This window comes from Aquarana catesbeiana, linkage group LG01 (assembly GCF_042186555.1).
Source record: "Aquarana catesbeiana isolate 2022-GZ linkage group LG01, ASM4218655v1, whole genome shotgun sequence".
Taxonomy (NCBI): Eukaryota; Metazoa; Chordata; class Amphibia; order Anura; family Ranidae; genus Aquarana; species Aquarana catesbeiana.
Window position 1 is genome coordinate 114147813 of NC_133324.1, and position 20267 is coordinate 114168079.

At 42.0% G+C, this 20267-nt stretch overlaps 1 protein-coding gene across 1 annotated transcript in view; it reads right to left on the reverse strand.

The window, feature by feature from the left end:
* PDE4D (phosphodiesterase 4D) overlaps nt 1-20267 on the reverse strand; it is a 1265930-nt gene that overhangs the window by 1115285 nt on the left and 130378 nt on the right. The window lies entirely within an intron of this gene.

Genomic DNA, 20267 nt, shown 5'->3' on the forward strand with positions numbered 1-20267 from the left:
AGCTCGTCTGATGCATTTTCCGACGGGTGGCAAGCCACGGGGTGCGCGCGGAGGGAGAGAAAATAAAGTGTCAGCGTGTAGGAGCGAGGCTCGGGAAAAGCGAGTGAAGCAATAGAAAAGTGATACATGAACAAGGCAGAGACAAGAGAGCATAAGAGGAGATAATTAGAGCACATAAAATAAATGAGACAATTACAAGAAAGAACAGCAATAGAAAATAAATAATCAAATATCAGAAAAGCAGAGACCCAAGCGACTCGCCAAGTATACCTACGTTTGTTCGGTATATATTCCGACATACTTCATAATAGCCGCATGTGACAATTTTTTACTTCCATTGGCTTGCTCAATAAACCATTTAGCTTTTGATATAAATCTAAGCTTTCACTGTGTTATTAGCATAGGGTGCTCCACATATTAGCGAGTCGCTTGGGTCTCTGCTTTTCTAATATTTAAGTATTTATTTTCATTTTTTTCATTGACATGCATTCTTATATATTTTTTTCTATTTTTATTATTTAGATTTAATTTTAATATTTTTAATTTTTTTTTGTATTTATTTTTATGTATTTATTATTATTTTTATTTTATTTACATTTATATATATATATTTTTATTTAGTTTGTTTTTATTTGTATTTATGTTTTATTTATTATTTTTGTATTCCATTTTTTCATTTTTTGTTTTATCTCATTTTATTTCCATTTTATTTCTTTTTTTATTCCCCCCCCCTTTTTTTTAATTTTTTCCTTTTTTCCCTCTGTTTCTGCCATTTCTGCCTTTTTCCAGTTCTCTCCTTTCTATTGCTGTTTTCTTGTAATTTTTTCATCTATTTTATGTGCTCTAATTATCTCCTCTTTTGCTCTCTTGTCTCTGCCTTGTTCATGTATGACTTTTCTATTGTTTCGCTCGCTTTTCCCGAGCCTCGCTCCTACACGCTGACACTTTATTTTCTGTTCCTCCAGCGCGCTCCCCGTGGCTTGCCTAGCGTCGGAAAATGCATACGACGAACTGCGCATGTGCAGGCTGACGTCAGGCCAGCTGGAGTGACGTGACGTTAGAGGCATTATCCGACGGGAGGCACTCATCGACGTTACACCAGCTCCACCTCTTGTTCTTGGTCTTCGGAAAAATGGCAGCCGGCGGAGGCAATCCGCCGGCTGCGGACCTCTAGCGAAGGCGGCGGAGAGCCACGAAAAACTGGGAAAAAAGAATTTCCTGGGACATTTACCGGGAAATGCTAAAATCGTGAAAAAGGTCCAAATCCTGTGAATGTCCCGGGAAATTCGGGACAGTTGGTAAGTATGCACCAGGAGAGATCAAAGGGTTAAGTGTGTCCCTAGGGGGTGCTTGCTAACTGTGTGGGGATTGCTCTGACTGGGAGAACACAGAGATCCATGTTCCTACTTAGCAGGAACACAAGATCTCTATGTTCTCCCATGTCAGAACGGCCATCTGCCTTGTTTACATTGGCAGATCGCCGTTCTGCCCCCCTGGGGATCGATCGTGGGTGGCCGGCAGTGGCGGGTGGTGCTCAAAATTTTTTGGGGGGGCGCAAATGAACTGAAAAATTCTGAAAAATACTGAAACAACAACATCAATTGCAGCCACTGTGCCATCAATTGCAGCCACTGTGCCATCAAATGCAGCCACTGTGCCATTAATATGCAGCCACTGTGCCCATCATATGCAGTCAACTGTGCCCATCATATGCAGCCTCTGTGTCCAGCAAATGCAGCCTCTGTGCCCAGAAAATGCAGCCAACTCTGCCCATCATATGCAGCCAACTGTGCCCATCATATGCAGCCACTATAACTATCATATGCAGCCTCTCTGCCCAGCAACTGCAGCCAACTCTGCCTTTCATATGCAGCCACTGTGCCCATCATATGCAGCCAACTGTGCCCATCATATGCAGCCTCTGTGCCCAGCAAATGCAGCCAACTGTGTCCCAGTGCAGCACAGGAGAGATGTGGTCTGTTCTGGCGCCTCCGGAGACCAGGCGAGCAGCTTGATTCTGAATTGCTTGCAATTTTTTTTGCCACTTCAATGAAAGTCCAAGAAAAAAGATGTTAAAGCAATCCAACCAGGAATGCACAAGGCCCTGTACAAGAGTTAGCCGGTTTTCGTGCAAAAACAGATCTTTAATTTTCCGGAGTCTCTGTATTTAGAAGTTGGAGTTTTTGATACAGAGTTTTGCGTGAGGTATAAATGACAGGCAGGGATATATATATATATATATATATATATATATATATATATATATATATATATATAAATATATATATATTTTTATTATTATTTGCTATATTTTTCCATGAAAGTGGAGTTACCCTTTAAGTTAGGGGTGTTTAAGCAGGCTTGCAGAAGAGAAAAAGCAGAAGGAAGCCTTAAGCCTTGTACACACGATCAGATTTTCCGCAGACAAAGCATCAGACTTTTGTACGATGGGTGTGTGGCGTGAACTTGTCTTGCATACAAACGGTACACAATTGTCGGCCAACAAACACGAACGGAGTGACGTACTACGTGGAATTAATTTCAGCTTTTGAGCGCCACCCTTTGGGCACCTTCTGCTAATGTCGTATTTGGTGAGCGTTGATTCCGAGCATGTGTGTTTGTACTTTGGACTTTTGTGTGACGGACTTGTGTACACACAATAGAAAATCTGACAACAGACCGTTTTCCAACGAAAATTTACTAGCATGCCATTCAACATTTGTTGGCGGAAAGTTGGCCAACAATTGTCTGATGGAGCGTACTAATGGTCGGATTTTAGGCAGTCTGTCATCAAACAATTCCCTGCCGAAAATGCGATCCTGTGTGCGAGGCTTAAATTTGCTTTTGTCCATCAACCATTTGCTCTGCAGGTATTGTTTACAACATGAATCTGCAGCAGGAACATAAACAAGGGGTGGGGAATGAAAATTAAGACTTTAGCTATATCCACCAACTTACAAAGGTATGTGGTGGTTGAGCATATGGGAAGGAGTGAAAGTCATCACAGCAAATACCCTATAGGGATCAATGAGTGGACCCCAATGATTTATTAAATGTAAAACATGTGTAACATATAGAAATACATATAGGTTCTGACAGCGCATAAAAGAACTATTATCATAGTTTTTCATCCAAAACTATTTCTGTGCCTATGGGAAAAAGGTGACACTAGTAGAGTGCCCTTTTTGCTATTAAATATAGAGGTGGGCCCATTAAAAAGCTCATTGTCTTTCCTCCATAGATATGCGTACCCTCTCCCTGCAAATACAGCTTCATTGTGTTTTTCTCACTACTTTTTACCCCATTCAAGCCAACAATATCTTTAGATTTCAGTGTTGTCTTTTGACATCATCAGCCCCATTAGGCTCCATCCCATGGCACAGATGTGTAGTGAGAGGAGGCTCACCTCCACTCTGACCATCCACCCTCCACCCTGACACACAGCTCATACCCAGCCCCTAAATAAGCCACCTTTGTCTCACTGGGCCTGTGTACTGCAGTCAAGGCTACACACATACACCTCCAACAATTAGAATATCATCAAAAAGTTAATTTATTTCAGTAATTCAATTCAAAAAGTGAAACTCGTATATTTTATATTTATATACGGTATATTCATTACACACAGAGTGATATACTTCAAGCATTTATTTCTTTTATTTTGATGATTATGGCTTACAGCTAGCAAAAACCCAAAATTCAGAATCTCAGAAAATTAGAATATTACATCAGACCAATTAAAAAAAGGATTTTTAATAAAGAAACGTTGGCTTACTATAAAGTATGTCCATGTACAGTATAGTATGCACTCAGTACTTGGTTGGGGCTCCTTTAGCATGAATTAATGCATCAATGCAGCAATTCAATGCAGACTTCATGCTCCCCTCTGCTGACCAGCTTTATGGAGATGCTGGAGATTCATTTTCCAGCAGGACTTGGCACCTGCCCACACTGCAAAAAGTACCAATACCTGGTTTAATGATCATGGTATTGCTGTGCTTGATTGGCCAGCAAACTCGCCTGACCTAAATCCCATAGAGAATATGTGGGGTATTGTCAAGAGGAAGATGAGAGACACCAGACCCAACAATGCAGAAGAGCTGAAGGCCGCTATCAAAGAAATCTTGGCTTCCATAACACCTCAGCAGTGCCACAGGCTGATCGCCTCCATGCCACACTGCATTGATGCAGTAATTCATGGAAAAGGAGCCCCAACCAAGTATTGAGTGCATACTATACTGTACATGCACATACTTTTCAGTAAGCCAAAAGTTCTGCATTAAAAATCCTTTTTTTTTATTGATCTTCTGCAATATTCAAATTTTTCTGAGATACTGAATTCTGGGTTTTCACTAGCTGTAAGCCATAATCCTCAAAATTAAAAGAAAGAAATGCTTGAAATATATTACTCTGTGTGTAATGGATGTACAGTGCCTTGAAAAAGTATTCATACTCCTTGAAATTTTCCACATTTTGTCATGTTACAACCAAAAATGTAAATATATTTTATTGGGATTTTATGTTATCGACCAACACAAAAGTGTGGCGTGCATTTGTATACACCCCCCTTTACTCTAATACCCTTACCTATAATCTAGTGGAGCCAATTGCCTTCAGAAGTCACCCACATTGTAAAGAGTCCACCTGTGTGTAATTTAATCTCAGTATAAATATAGCTGTTCTGTGAAGCCTTCAGAGGTTTGTGAGAGAACCTAAGTGAACAAACAGCATCATGAAGACCAAGGAACACACCAAACAGGTCAGGGATAAAGTTGTGGAGAAGTTTAAAGCAGGGTTAGGTTATAAAAATACATCCCAAGCTTTGAACATCTCATGGAGCACTGTTCAATCCATCATCCGAAAATGGAAAGAGTATGGCACAACTGCAAAACCTACCAAGACATGTCTGTCCACCTAAACTGACAGGCCGGGCAAGTTCAGCATTAATTAGAGAAGCAGCCAAGAGGCCCATGGTAACTCTGGAGGAGCTGCAGAGATCCACAGTTCATTTGAGAGAATCTGTCCACAGGACAACTATTAGTCATGCACTCCACAAATCTGGCCTTTATGGAAGAGTGGCAAGAAGAAAGCCATTGTTAAAAGAAAGCCATAAGAAGTCCCGTTTGCAGTTTGCAAGAAGCCATGTGGGGGGGACAGCAAACATGTGGAAGAAGGTGCTTTGGTCAGATGAGACCAAAATTTAACTTTTTGGCCTAAAAGCAAAACGCTATGTGTGGTGGAAAACTAAGAATGCACATCACCCTGAACACACCATCCCCACCGTGAAGCATGGTGGTGGCAGCATCATGTTGTGGAAATGCTTTTCTTCAGCAGGGATAGGGAAGCTGGTCAGAGTTGATTGCCAGATGGATAGAGCCAAATACAGGGCAATCTTAGAAGAAAACCTGTTAGAGTCTGCAAAAGACTTGAGACTGGGGCGAAGGTTCACCTTCCAGCAGGCCAATGACCCTAAACATACAGTGGGGATGGAAAGTATTCAGACCCCCTTAAATTTTTCACTCTTTGTTATATTGCAGCCATTTGCTAAAATCATATAAGTTCATTTTTTCCCCCATTAATGTACACACAGCACGCCATATTGACAGAAAAACACAGAATTGTTGACATTTTTGCAGATTTATTAAAAAAGAAAAACAGAAATATCACATGGTCCTAAGTATTAAGACCCTTTGCTGTGACACTCATATATTTAACTCTGGTACTATCCATTTCTTCTGATCATCCTTGAGACGGTTCTACACCTTCATTTGAGTCCAGCTGTGTTTGATTATACTGATTGGACTTGATTAGGAAAGCCACACACCTGTCTATATAAGACCTTACAGCTCACAGTGCATGTCAGAGCAAATGAGAATCATGAGGCCAAAGGAACTGCCTGAAGAGCTCAGAAACAGAATTGTGGCAAGGCACAGATCTGGCCAAGGTTACAAAAAAATTCTGCTGCACTTAAGATTCCTAAGAGCACAGTGGCCTCCCTAATCTCTAAATGGAAGACCTTTGGGATGACCAGAACCCTTCCTAGAGCTGGCCATCCGGTCAAACTGAGCTGAGCCTTGGTGAGAGAGGTAAAGAAGAACCCAAAGATCAATGTGGCTGAGCTCCAGAGATGCAGTCGGGACATGGGAGAAAGTTGTAGAAAGTCAACCATCACTACAGCCCTCCACCAGTCGGGGCTTTATGGCAGAGTGACCTGACGGAAGCCTCTCCTCAGTGCAAGACACATGAAAACCCGCATGGAGTTTGCTAAAAAACACCTGAAGGTCTCCAAGATGGTGAGAAATAAGATTCTTTGGTTTAAAGAGACCAAGATAGAACTTTTGGGCCTATGTGTGGAGAAAACCAGGCACTGCTCTTCCCCTGTCCAATACAGTCCCAACAGTGAAGCATGGTGGTGGCAGCATCATGCTGTGGGGGTGTTTTCAAGCTGCATGGACAGGATGACTGGTTGTAATCGAGGGAAAGATGAATGCGGCCAAGTACAGGAATATCCTGGATGAAAACCTTCTCCAGAGTGCTCAGGACCTCAGACTGGGCCGAAGGTTTACCTTCCAACAAGACAATGACCCTAAGCACACAGCTATAATAACAAAGGAGTGGCTTCACAACAACTCCGTGACTGTTCTAGAATGGCCCACTTAAACCCAATTGAGCATCTCTGGAGAGACCTAAAAATGGCTGTGCACCAACGTTTACCATCCAACCTGACAGAACTGGAGAGGATCTGCAAGGAGGAATGGCAGAGGATCCTCAAATCCAGATGTGAGAAACTTGTTTCATCCTTCCCAAAAAGACTCATGGCTGTATTAGATCAAAATAGTGCTTCTACTAAATACTGAGCAAGGGGTCTGAATACTTAGGACCATGTGATATTTCAGTTTTTCTTTTTTATTAAATCTGCAAAAATGTTAACAATTCTGTGTTTTTCTGTCAATATGGGGTGCTGTGTGTACATTAACCACTTCAGCCCCGGAAGGATTTACCCCCTTCCTGACCAGAGCACTTTTTACAAATTGGCACTGCGTCGCTTTAACTGCTAATTGCGCGGTCATGCAATGCTGTAACCAAACGAAATTTGCATCCTTTTCTTCCCACAAATAGAGCTTTCTTTTGATGGTATTTGATCACCTCTGCCGTTTTTATTTTTTGCGCTATACACGGAAAAAGACCGAAAATTTTGAAAAAAAATGATATTTTCTACTTTTTGTTCTAAAAAAAATCCAATAAACTCAATTTTAGTCATACATTTAGGCCAAAATGTATTTGGCCACATGTCTTTGGTAAAAAAAATGTCAATAAGTGTATATTTATTGGTTTGCGCAAAAGTTATAGCGCCTACAATCTAGGGTACACTTTCTGGAATTTACACAGCCTTTAATTTATGACTGCCTATGTCGTTTCTTGAGGTGCTAAAATGGCAGGGCAGTACAAAACCCCCACAAATGACCCCATTTTGGAAAGTAGACACCCCAAGGAAATTGCTGAGAGGCATGTTGAGCCCATTGAATATTCATTTTTTTTGTCCCAAGTGATTGAATAATGACAAAAAAAAAAAAAAAAAAAAAAAAATTACAAAAAGTTGTCACTAAATGATATATTGCTCACACAGGCCATGGGCATATGTGGAATTGCACCCCAAAATACATTTAGCTGCTTCTCCTGAGTATGGGGATACCACATGTGTGGGACTTTTTGGGAGCCTAGCCGCATACGGGGCCCCGAAAACCAATCACTGCCTTCAGGATTTCTAAGGGCGTACATTTTTGATTTTACTCCTCACTACCTATCACAGTTTTGAAGGCCATAAAATGCCCAGATGGCACAAACCCCCCCCAAATGACCCCATTTTGGAAAGTAGACACCCCAAGCTATTTGCTGAGAGGCATGTTGAGTCCATGGAATATTTTATATTTTGACACAAGTTGCGGGAATGTGACAATTTATTTATTTATTTATTTTTTTTTTTGCACAAAGTTGTCACTAAATGATATATTGCTCACACAGGTCATGGGCATATGTGGAATTGCACCCCAAAATACATTCTGCTGCTTCTCCTGAGTATGGGGATACCACATGTGTGGGACTTTTTAGGAGCCTAGCCGCGTACGGGACCCCGAAAACCAATCACCGCCTTCAGGATTTCTAAGGGTGTACATTTTTGATTTCACTCTTCACTGCCTATCACAGTTTCGGAGGTCATGGAATGCCCAGGTGGCACAAACCCCCCCCCCAAATGACCCCATTTTGGAAAGTAGACACCCCAAGCTATTTGCTGAGAGGCATGGTGAGTATTTTGCAGCTCTCATTTGTTTTTGAAAATGAAGAAAGACAAAAAAAAAAATTTTTTTTTTCTTTTTTTAATTTTCAAAACTTTGTGACAAAAAGTGAGGTCTGCAAAATACTCGCCATACCTCTCAGCAAATAGCTTTGGGTGTCTACTTTCCAAAATGGGGTCATTTGGGGGGGGGTTTGTGCCACCTGGGCATTCCATGGCCTCCGAGACTGTGATAGGCAGTGAAGAGTGAAATCAAAAATTTACGCCCTTAGAAAGCCTGAAGGCGGTGCTTGGTTTTCGGGGTCCCATACGCGGCTAGGCTCCCAAAAAGTCTCACACATGTGGTATCCCCGTACTCAGGAGAAGCAACAGAATGTATTTTGGGGTGTAATTTCACATATTCCCATGGCATGTTTGAGCAATATATCATTTAGTGACAACTTTGTGCAAAAAAAAAAAAAAAAAAAAAAAATTTGTCTCTTTCCCGCAACTTGTGTCACAATATAAAATATTCCATGGACTCGACATGCCTCTCAGCAAATAGCTTGGGGTGTCTACTTTCCAAAATGGGGTCATTTGGGGGGGGGTTTGAACTGTCCTGGCATTTTATGCACAACATTTAGAAGCTTATGTCACACATCACCCACTCTTCTAACCACTTGAAGACAAAGCCCTTTCTGACACTTTTTGATTACATGAAAAAATTATTTTTTTTTGCAAGAAAATTACTTTGAACCCCCACACATTATATATTTTTTTAAAGCAAATGCCCTACAGATTAAAATGGTGGGTGTTTAATTTTTTTTTTTTCACACAGTATTTGCGCAGCGATTTTTCAAACGCATTTTTTGGGGAAAAAACACACTTTTTTACATTTTAATGCACTAAAACACACTATATTGCCCAAATGTTTGATGAAATAAAAAAGATGATCTTAGGCCGAGTACATGGATACCAAACATGACATGCTTTACAATTGCGCACAAACGTGCAGTGGCAACAAAATAAATACATTTTTAAAAGCCTTTAAAAGCCTTTACAGGTTACCACTTTAGATTTACAGAGGAGGTCTACTGCTAAAATTACTGCCCTCGATCTGACCGTCGCGGTGATACCTCACATGCATGGTGCAATTGCTGTTTACATTTGACGCCAGACCGACGCTTGCGTTCGCCTTAGCGCGAGAGCAGGGGGGACAGGGGTGCTTTTTTTTTTTTTTTTCTTTATTATTTTTTTGCTTTTTTATCTTATTTTAAAACTGTTCCTTTCATTTTTTTTTTTTTTTTAATCATTTTTACTGTTATCTCAGGGAATGTAAATATCCCCTATGATAGCAATAGGTAGTGACAGGTACTCTTTTTTGAAAAAATTGGGGTCTATTAGACCCTAGATTTCTCCTCTGCCCTCAAAGCATCTGACCACACCAAGATCGGTGTGATAAAATGCTTCCCCAATTTCCCAATGGCGCTATTTACATCCGGCGAAATCTAAGTCATAAAATGCTCGTAGCTTCCGGTTTCTTAGGCCATAGAGATGTTTGGAGCCACTCTCGTCTCTGATCAGCTCTATGGTCAGCTGGCTGAATCACCGGCTGCATTCTCAGGTTCCCTGTTGAGACAGGAGAGCCAGAGAAAAACACGGAAGACGATGGGGGGGGGGGGGGCATTCTCTCTGCTTGTAAAAGCAGTCTAGAGGCTAATTAGCCGCTAGGATTGCTTTTACATGAAAGCCGACCGCTGGCTGAAAAGAATGATACCAAGATGATACCTAAACCTGCAAGCATCATTCTGGTATAACCACTCAAAGTCGTGAATGCTGTACCTGAAGACAAAAATATGGCTAACAATAAAGCACAGTAAACGGTAAAGTATAAAAAACTGCATACCTGAAAAGCAAACATGATAAAACATAATAACAATAAAACATTGCAGAATAGAATACAGTAAAAAAGAGCAGAACAATAGAGAGAATAGAGAGAGAGAGAACAGAGAGAGAACAATAAAACGACAACTATTATTTTTTATTTTATATTTTTGTTTGTGTTTTTTTTTTTTTTTTTTTTTTTTACACTTTTTTTGTAACTGTACCTTTTGTAACTGTAACCGGTTCCAGGTTCGGGTCTCTCAAAATGCGATGGCATCTTGGGAGACCCTGTGAAAGTGTGTCCTAGTCTGTGCAATGCTGTACCCTACGCTAATACTCAGCTAGTGAATGGTAGCGTTCAAAACATTCACCAATGCAAAGACCAGGATTGTCAGGACAGGAGGGACAATAATAGCGGGTGTCACGCCTATATCCGCGCTTACTGCAGACACGACATCTTTTTTGGGGGGTTCGCTGGGTAGGGGTACTCGGGAGGACATAAAAATGCCTCTCATGCAGCCGACTGCATTTGGTTGGGGATGTGAATGGGGGAAGTATGGGCGCTGCAGAAGTGGTGGGTTCCCAATTAGGATTGGCGAATGCAGCAGGAAGGGCACTATGGGCACGACGGGCCTGTGTTTGTCTTCTTGGTGGCAGCGGGACACTATTTGTGCTTGCCACCTCACCAGCTTGAACTGCACTTATGGGACTCGCCACGTCACCAAGTGTTACTGCAGTGCTGGTTTGACTACGACCGGGGTGTACTAGGCCGCTGGCGCTTGCCAGTTCACCAAAACGCTACCAAAAAAACTGTTAACGATCGCAGGGATCAGGCCTGACTCTGCGAACGCTGCAGTTATGCGTTTAGTGTTTTGTAAGTGACAGTGATCGATCGATACTGCACTTGGGTGGGCTGGGCGGAGGGACAAAACGCAGGTGCTAGCAGGTATCTGGGCTGATCCCACTAACACTGCGTTTTTGGGAACCCTAAACTGCTGGGGATGCCAGTATAGATCTGATCGGATCAGATATTGATCAGTTCAGATACTATACCACTAAGGGAGGTGTACGGTGCGTGCGTGGGTGTTAGCGCTACTGGCACTAACCTGACGCTGCCTGGGGCTGGTGCTTGCCAGTTCACCAAAACGCTACCAAAAAAACTGTTAGCGATCACAGGGATCAGGCCTGACTCTGCGAACGCTGCAGTTATGCGTTTAGTGTTTTTTTAAGTGACAGTGATCGATCGATACTGCACTTGGGTGGGCTGGGCTGGGCCAGGCGGAGGGGCAAAACGCAGGTGCTAGCAGGTATCTGGGCTGATCCCGCTAACACTGCGTTTTTGGGAACCCTAAACTGCTGGGGACGCTAGTATAGATCTGATCGGATCAGATATTGATGCGTTCAGATACTATACCACTAAGGGAGGTGTACGGTGCGTGCGTGGGTGTTAGCGCTACTGGCACTAACCTGACGCTGCCTGGGGCTGGTGCTTGCCATTTCACCAAAACGCTACCAAAAAAACTGTTAGCGATCGCAGGGATCAGGCCTGGGCTGATCCCGCTAACACTGTGTTTTTGGGAACCCTAAACTGCTGGGGACGCTAGTATAGATCTGATCGGATCAGATATTGATCCGTACAGATACTATACCACTAAGGGAGGCGTATGCTGCGTGCGTGGGTGTTAGCAGTACTGGCGCTAATCTGACGCTGCCTGGGGCGATGCATATCACCGCCGGGCGATCAGGGGGCTAAATCTTTATTCGGTAATAAACGGCGGGTGCCCTGACACTATAAAAAATAAACAAACTAACCAGCGTCACCCGTAACGGTTATACAGTGATCAGTGGTGAAAGGGTTAACTAGGGGGCAATCAAGGGGTTAAAACATTTATTAGGTAGTATATGGGGGTCCCTGTCGCTATAAAACGCTGACGGCGAACCTAAATATTTACCTCACTAACTAGCATCACCAGCGACACTAATACAGCGATCAGAAAAATGATCGCTTAGCGACACTGGTGACGGGGGGTGATCAAGGGGTTAAAACTTTATTAGGGGGGGTTAGGGGGGTACCCTAGACCTACAGGGGGCCTAACACTCACTGCCCTGACACTAACTGTCACAAACTGACACCAATACAGTAATCAGAAAAAAAAAAAAAAAAAAAAAAAAAAACCTGCTGGTGTCAGTTTGTGACAGGGGGGGGGGGGGTGATTGGGGGGGGGATCGGGGGGCGATCGGGGGGGGGATCGGGGTGTAATGTGTGCCTGGCATGTTCTACTGTGTGTGTGTGTGTTGTGCACTCACATTTCAGTCTTCTCTCCTCGGCCCGGAACGGAAAATACCGAGCCGAGGAGAGATGACATCATTTCCTCTGCCTCTGTGTACAATACAGAGGCAGGGAAATGATCCCATTGGCTGGGAGCGATCGCGAGGGGGGGGCCATGAATGGATGGCCTCCCCCTCACCTCCGATCGCCGGGGGACATTTGCCGACCGCCGCAGGCACCGGGGGGGGGTCCGATCGGACCCCCCACCCGCGGGCAGGCAAGGACGTACATGTAAGTCCTTTTGCCTGCCCGTGCCATTCTGCCGACGTATATAGTCGTGCGGCGGTCGGCAAGTGGTTAATGAGGAAAAAATGAACTTAAGCCCGGGTTCACACCTATGCGAATTAGAGGTGCATTTCCGCACCTCTAATTCGCATAGCAGGAGAATGTGACTGGCTTCCTATGGAGCCGGTTCACATATCTCCGGGGCGGCTGCGGTGCGCACTGCACAAAAACGCTGTGCGTCTTTGGCTGCGTTTCAGGGCCGAATTCAGGCATAGAATCGGCCCTGATTCGTCCCTGAAACGGTGAACAGGGACGCACAGCGCTCCTGTGCGGTGCGCAGTGTATTATGGTGTGAACCCGGGCTAAATGATTTTAGCAAATGGCTGCAATATAACAAAGAGTGAAAAATTTGAAGGGGGTCTGAATACTTTCCATCCCCACGGTACAGCCAGAGCTACAATGGAATGGTTTAGATCAAAGCATATTCATGTGTTAGAATGTCCCATTCAAAGTCCAGACCTGAATCCATTTTGAGAATCTGTGGTAAGACTTGAAAATTGCTGTTCACAGACGCTCTCCATCCAATCTGACAGAGCTTGAGCTTTTTTGCAAAGAAGAATGGACAAAAATGTATCTCTCGAGATGGGTAAAGCTGGTAGAGACATCCCCAAAAAGACTTGCAGCTGTAATTGCAACGAAAGGCGGTTCTACAAAGTATTGACTCCGGGGGGCTCAATACAAATGCACGCCACACTTTTCACATATTTATTTGTAAAACATTTTGAAAACCATTTATCATTTTCCTTCCACTTCACAATTAGGTGCCACTTTGTGTTGGTCTATCACATAAAATCCCAATAAAATACATTTAGGTTTTTGGTTGTAACATGACAACATGTGGAAAATTTCAAGGGGTATGAATACTTTTTCAAGGCACTGTATATAATATATGAGTTTAACTCTTTGAATTGAATTACTAAAATAAACAAACTTTTTGACGATATTCTAATTTTTTGAGATCCACCTGTATTATCTACATCACAGCTTCATTAATATACAACATCTGACAGTCCCCTTAATGATTATTCAACTGAATGAGAAAGCATTTATTTGGTTTTGGCTTCCTCAACATTTTACAAATTATTACAGATTTATGTAATTTAAAAACTTCTCTATGAAACAAAAAACTGTTGTAATGCCCTTTACTGTTAATATTGATGGGAACCTTTACCTGTATATACAATTTTCCTTTTATTTTAGTGACTGCAATTGTACAGTAAGTGTTATGAGCAATTAAAATGAGGAGCTAGTCAGTTGGAAGGCAGATTGTGCCCTCTTCTGGAGAATCTGCATTTTTCGCACGCAAGTAAAATAAACCAAACCACCATGTAACCAGTGCAGCACAGTATATTTACCCCTTAAAGAGTGAGATTCCTCTGCTCTGTTGCCTGCTTTTATCTACAATTCTTCAAGATTGTGTTCTTCTGACTTTTGGCATTATTTCAAATATTGCTGTTTAACCACTTGCCTGACCAGTTCAACTTCTGACATTACTGTCATACATGTAAATATCTGCATTTTGTTGCTAGAAAATAACTTAGAACCCCGAAGAGTATGTATTTTTAAGCAGATGCTCTAGTCTAGAGAATAAAATGGTGTGCAGAGGTTTTTTCAAACGCATATTAAAAAAAGAAAACAAAACAAACAAAACACTTAAATGAATTTTAGTGCACACAAACACAATATAATGCCCAATATTTTTGTGTAAAATAAAAAAGATGACGTTACACTGAGTAAATACAGTAGAAACCAAACATATCACGCTTTAAAATTGTGCTCACTCGTGGAATGGCGACAAGCTACGGTACATTAAATTATTCATGGGTGATGTTTTAAAAGCCCTTACAGGTTACCCAGTTTAGAGTTACACAGGAGGTCTGTGCTAGAATTGTTGCTCTCGCACTGACATTTGTGGCAATACATCACATGTGTGGTTCGATGGCCTTTTACATATGCATGCAGGACCTAGGTGTGTGTTATTTTATTTAAATTTAATTTTTTTACACTGTATCTTTATTTTGATCAACTTTATTGCTATCACAAGGGATAAACAAAATATCACGTGAGAAAAATGATGGTGTCAGACTCTCTTTATGGAGAGATCTGGGGTCTGTTAGACCCCAGATCTCTCCTTTGGCCTCCAAAGCATCTGATCAAACTGAAATTGGTTTGATCAAATGCTGTACAAGCTGGAAATGTCTTGTCAACAAACTAAACCGGAAGTGATGAAATCCTTGATGCTTCCAGTTTTTGACATCACAGGAGAGGGACAGGAATCTCTGTTCCTGCCACTCTTCTCAATGAATGTGACCGAACTGGTCGCATTGGTACTGGGCTTGCTGATAGGACAGGAGAGCCTGGCAAAGGCAGTGGCAGAAGGGACCCCCTTCTGCTGCCTGTAAAGTGATCCAGCAGCTGTATAGCCGCTCTAATCACTTTTTTTGCTAGGAAGAGGTTTGCCTACTGTAAAAAAACATTACTGGACTCATGGTTGTAGCCTCAACCATGATCCAAAGAGATGTCACCTGCCCCAGATTTTGCAGGACAGTCCCACAATTTGACCCTCTGTCCTGCCAATGCTGTGTTCCAGACCATGTTCTGGGATCATAGCATCAACTTTAAGTTACTACACGTGAGCAGGAACTAAAAAAGACAGTCAAGTATAACTAAAGGCAATTTTTGTTTTTGTAGTTTGAATAGATGGGAGATGGATTAGAACATGTCAGTTTTTATTGCTGCCTCTGCCCCCATTGGAGTGCTTCACCCTCTATAGTTGTTCTGTTTACCATTATCATATGAAAGTGAATGTAAAAGAAAATCACAAATTTGGGGTTTTCCCCAGAAAGGTAATAGAGGGGAAATCTTCCAATGGGGACACTAGTTCTGGTCATCTGGGGGTCCCCAAGGATTTTCTTTAATATGCCAGGGTTACCCCTCACTTCCTGTTTGGCTATGGGACAGGAAGTAAAGGGAAATCTCCGCAATGGGAGACAGAAGACAAAAAAAAATATGACAGAGCATATAATCCACCCTTCCCTATCCAAAATGAAAAAAAAAAAGACTTGCCTATAGTTCTACTTTAATTGTGGGGATCCGGGCCATGAGAGGGTATACAGTATCCCTGGGTCAGGGACCATAATGTTGGCAAGTGCGCTAGTTGGCATGTCATCCACACATGGGTAACCAATGTAGATAGAACATAATGGCTCTTGAGGTCACTTAAACCTAATCTAACTGTAACTGCTAACATAGAACAGTTCAGCTCACAGCAATCTCAGAAGAGAAGGGCATGGTTTGACATTTTCTTTATATTAGGACTGCTCACATAGCATACATCTAAACCTAAAGTGTTGAAATGTATGTACAGCCCAAATTTTTTTTCTTTTTTTGGATAGAGGAGGAAGTGATGGAAGTCAATATGCCAATGGAGACACCTGTTTCGATGACAGGTGCCTTGTTCACAAAGGCATACCTAAAGTGATTGTAAGGTCTTGTTTTTTTTTCTATAAAAATAACAAACGTGTTATACTTCCCTGCTCTGTTGCAGTGTATTTGCACAGAGCAGCCCAGATCCTCATCTTCTCGGGTCAGTCTTCGGTGCTTCTGGCTCCTCCCTCCTGTTGAGTGTCCCCCACAGCAAGCAGCTTGCTATGGGGGCACTTAAGCTGAGCTACAGCTTTGTGTGTCCATTCAGACAAGGAGCTGCGGTTCGGCCCCGCCCTGCTCTCTCCCGATTGGCTAACTGACTTTGATTGACAGCAGCAGGAGCCATTGGCCCCACTGCTGTGTCTCAGCCAATCAGGAGGGAAAGTCCCGGACAGCTGAGACACTCGTGGACATCGCTGGACAGAGATGGGGCTTAGGTAAGTATTAGGGGGGTTGAGGGGGGCTGCATTAAGATAAAAACTTTCTGTCTTTACAACCCCTTTAGGCATACGCTTGTGCGAGGGCCATGTTGCTCTACGTGGGGTATGCATTGATGTTCACTGCATCCCTGTGCAGGCAGTCCCATTTATGTCAACTGTCAACTTTTTTAAATGATGTTTTAAAACAGAAGAATAAAAGGTGACCATGCTAAGCTAGACAACATGGTCTGCATATGCAAAATAATGTGGAGCACATAAGTAAAGATGTAAAAAAATAAAAAGGAATTCATATATTCAATACTACCATTGTATGTATTCACTGCATATATAGTGCATTTGGAAAGTATTCACAGCGCTTCACTTTTTCCACATTTTGTTATGTTACAGCCTTATTCTAAAATAGGTTAAATTAATTATTTTTCTCAAAATTCTACAAACAATACCCCATAATGATAACGTGAAAGAATTTTGTTTCAAATCTTTGCAGATTTATTAAAAATTAAAAACAAAAAAAAAATCCCATGCACATAAGTATTCACAGCCTTTGCCATGACACTCAAAATTGAGTTTAGGTGCATCCTGTTTCCACTGATAATCCTTGAGATGTTTCTACAACTTGATTAGAGTCCACCTGTAGTAAATTCAGTTAATTGGACATGATTTGGAAAGGCACACACCTGTCTATATAAGGTCTCACGGTTAACAGTGCATGTCAGAGCACAAACCAAGCCATGAAGTCCAAGGAATTGTCTGTAGACTTCTGAGACAGGATTGTATTGAGGCACAGATCTGGGGAAGGGTACTGAAAAAATTCTACAGCATTGAAGGTCCCAATGAGAACAGTGGCCTCCATCATCTGTAAATGGAAGAAGTTTGGAACCATCAGGAGTCTTCCTAGAGCGGGTCACCTGGCCAAACTGAGCGATCGGGGGAGATTGGGTCTTATAGGGCGTACACACAGTCGGACTTTGTTCGGACATTCCGACAACAAAATCCTAGGATTTTTTCCGACGGATGTTGGCTCAAACTTGTTTTGTCTACACACGGTCGCACAAAGTTGTCGGAAAATCCGATCGTTCTAAACGCGGTGACGTAAAACACGTACGTCGGGACTATAAACTATTTCATCTCTTTATTTATTCTGAGCATGCGTGGCACTTTGTCCGTCGGATTTGTGTACACACGATCGGAATTTCCGACAACCGATTTTGTTGTCGGAAAATTTTATCTCCTGCTCTCCAACTTTGTGTGTCGGAAAATCCGATGGAAAATGTCCGATGGAGCCCACACACGGTCGGAATTTCCGACAACACACTCCGATCGGACATTTTCTATCGGAAAATCCGACCGTGTGTACGGGGCATTAGTAAGGGGGTGACCAAGAACCCAATGGTCACTCTGACAGAGCTCCAGCGTTTCTCTGTGTAGAGAGGAGAACCTTTCATCACAACCATCTCTGCAGCACTCCACCAATCAGGCCTGTATGATAAAGTGGCCAGGCAGAAGCCACTCCTCAGTAAAAGGCACATGACAGCCTGCCTTAAGTTTGCCAAAAGGCACCTGTAGGACTCTCAGACCATGATAAACAAAATTCTATGGTCAGAGGAAACAAAGGTTGAACTCTTTGGCCTGAATGGCAAGCGTCATGTCTGGAGGAAACCAGGCACCCCCCCCATCACCTGGCCAATACCATCCCTACAGTGAAGCATGGTGGTGGCAGCATCATGCTGTGGGGATGTTTTTCAGCAGCAGGAACTGGGGGAATAGTCAGGATCAAGGGTAAGATGAATGCAGAAATGTACAAAATCTGCTCCAGAGCGCTCTGGACCTCAGACTGGGGCGAAGGTTCATCTTCCAACAGGATAGCAAACCTAAGCACACAGCCAAGATAACAAAGGAGTGGCTACTGGACAACTATGTGAATGTCCTTGAGTGGCCCAGCCAGAGCCCAGACATGAACCCGATTGAACATCTCTGGAGAGATCTGAAAATGGAAAATGGAGCCCATCCAACCTGATGGATCTTGAGAGTTCCTGCAAAGAAGAATGGGAGAAACTGCCCAAAATAGGTGTGCCAAGCTTGTAGCATCATACTCAAAAAGACTTGAGGATGTAATTGGTGCCAAATGTGCTTCAACAAAGTATTGAGCAAAGGCTGGGAATACTTATGTACATGGGATTTTCTTGTTTTTTTATTTTTAATAAATTTGCAAAAAAATTTCAAACTTCTTTCACATTGTCATTACAAGTTATTGTTTGTAGAAGTTTGAGGAAAATAATGAAATTAATCAATTTTGGAATAAGGCTGTAACATAACAAAATGTGGAAAAAGTGAAGCGCTGTGAATAGTTTTCGGATGCACTGTAAATTTTTTTTTTTTTTCAATTGTGGTCCTTTAATCACCGGTGATGTATTACAACATAATTTTCAGAGCTATTTCTGAGTTTAAATCACTGTGTCAGTTTTCAAATTAATTTCTTTCTGATCTCAAAGTTATTTTTGTAATATAAAAAATTAAGAACCATTAAAAATGTGCAGCATTGTCTTCAGTCACTAAGATACACTATTGCTAGCCCTAACTCATGTCCTATCCTGAGTCCTAACTGAATCCTAATTCCAACTAACCTATCCTAAATTACATCAAATTATTGTTTTGATATGTTTTCATTGTATACTATTTATATTATTGTCATTATACAATTTATTTATGGAAAATTATACAGGCCCTTACAGTACATTTAAAAAATACAGTGTCAAGAAACATAAACTATCAGTTCCTTTATAATAACTGGTTACCAATGATGTTCACAAATGTTTATATATAATTATGAATGTTTATACATAAACAGATATATTTCCTATGTTGTGGGACTAGTTTATGTTTTATGATACTGGAGGAAAGAGTCACCGTTGGTTGTATTCTTTTATGAGGTTACTGGAAAGGAAAGTGTGCTCGGGGAAAAAATCTTCCTTTACAAAACCATATAAAAACACCTTTACTGTGAGGATATTGTGGCTGACACTGATGACCTTTTCTTATACAAATGCTTTCTTCTTAGCTTTTATACTGTTTGACTTCAACTCCTTTTGAGTTGTTGAGCTGAAACAAGTAAGGAATTCTGACTTTTTGCTATCATGTGTTAACCACTTCAGCCCTGCAAGAATTGGCTGCTCAACGACCAGGCCATTTTTGTGATACGGCACTAACTGAGAATTGTGCGGTCATGTGACGCTGTACCCAAAAAAAAATTGACGTCCTTTTTCCCTCAAATAGAGCTTTCTTTTGGTGGTATTTGATCATTTCTGCGTTTTTAATTTTTTGCGCTATAAACAAAAAAAGAGCGACAATTTTGAAAAAAAAAGCAATATTTGATTGACACTGATAAGTGGCAGTGATAGGTTGCACTGATGAGCATTGATAGGTGACACTGTGAGCACTGGTAGGTGGCACTGGCAGGTGGCACAGGTGGGCACAGATGAGGCGGCGGCTGCTCTCCTTGATCGGGACTGATGTCCCTCTGACAGTCACCGGTGATCGTCTTTTTCTTTTCTCCTCAGCGTGAGGAGATAAAAAAATAGCAGATTACCGGCTCTGTTTACATCACATGATCAGCTGTCATTGGCTGACAGCT